Here is a 1197-nt window from a genome sequence, read left to right as displayed (position 1 = left end):
TGCTCAAAAGGGGCAATGAAGCAAAAGTATGCAAATAAAAAAGACATTCCAATGTCACAGTTTGCTCCTAAATAAATAAACAAAGAAAACAAAGAGCAAATGTGTGGATTGTATGTTTTCTCGAAAAAAAAAATTGTATAATTCCTGCATTATGGTCATATTTTCAGTGTAATTGTTGCTTATCTTAAATTCATCTCATGGACTGGATTGGACCATTAGTCAGGCCAGTTTTGGCCCACAGGCCTTATGTTTGACACCCCCACTGTAGGAAGTCAGATTGAGTCAAGTTAATGTTAGTCACACAGAGCAACACTGGAAGCACAATAATAAAGAAACTGTATTTCACTTAGTGCCTAAAGAAGGCTTTTCTTTCCATATACATGCATGTTTTCAGTTTGCATAGACTTAAATGACTTTGATTTATGTATAAAAATATAACAAGAGAATCATACAACTGAGTTGGCCTACAATGTGTATGAATATGGCATCAAACAGCAGACTCCACAGTGTGTTTATTTAATGTATATGTGACAGTAATAATAATGCAAAATGCTGAAAATGCTGCATGTATGAGGATGGGTAAAATGCAGAGGCCGAATATCCCCTCAGGGATAATGCAGTCAGTTAACCTTTAACCTTTATGTAGGAGCTATTTGTCTGTTTAATTTTTTGTTCAAAGTTAATTTACTTTGTTGTTTACAAATTTAGTATTTTTTGCTAATTGTTTATTTTGATTTGTTTGCTTTTTGTTTGTTAAATATTTAGAGGGTTTTTTTTGTTTGTTTGTTTTTCACAGTTATTGCTTTCATTCTTTAGTATTTAGCACCTTTTTTTTTGTGTTTTCTTATTGGTTTAGATCAGACCTGGGCAAAGTAAGGCCCGCGGGCCACATGCAGCCTGATGGCTGACCCTGACCGGCCTGCATGAGGTCACTGGCAAATTAAAAGTCAATGCAAATATTTATCAGGGTAATAGATGCAACCAGTGCAACGCCACAGCTTTTATTTAGTAGGATCTGCGAAATTAGCGTGTTTTCGCACTTACTTTCCATTCTCAGCATGAAGCTTATGGTTATAATAAAGCTTATTGGTTTGTTGGTCAGTTTCAGCCCGTTAAGATGTCAGCTAATGCCAAAAAAAGAAAGAAAGATCGATTAAGAATGCAGCGATTTTAAGAAGACATGGACTTCTAGGTATT

Source organism: Sphaeramia orbicularis, chromosome 19 (genome assembly GCF_902148855.1).
Source record: "Sphaeramia orbicularis chromosome 19, fSphaOr1.1, whole genome shotgun sequence".
NCBI lineage: Eukaryota > Metazoa > Chordata > Actinopteri > Kurtiformes > Apogonidae > Sphaeramia > Sphaeramia orbicularis.
This window is presented reverse-complemented; position numbering follows the sequence as displayed.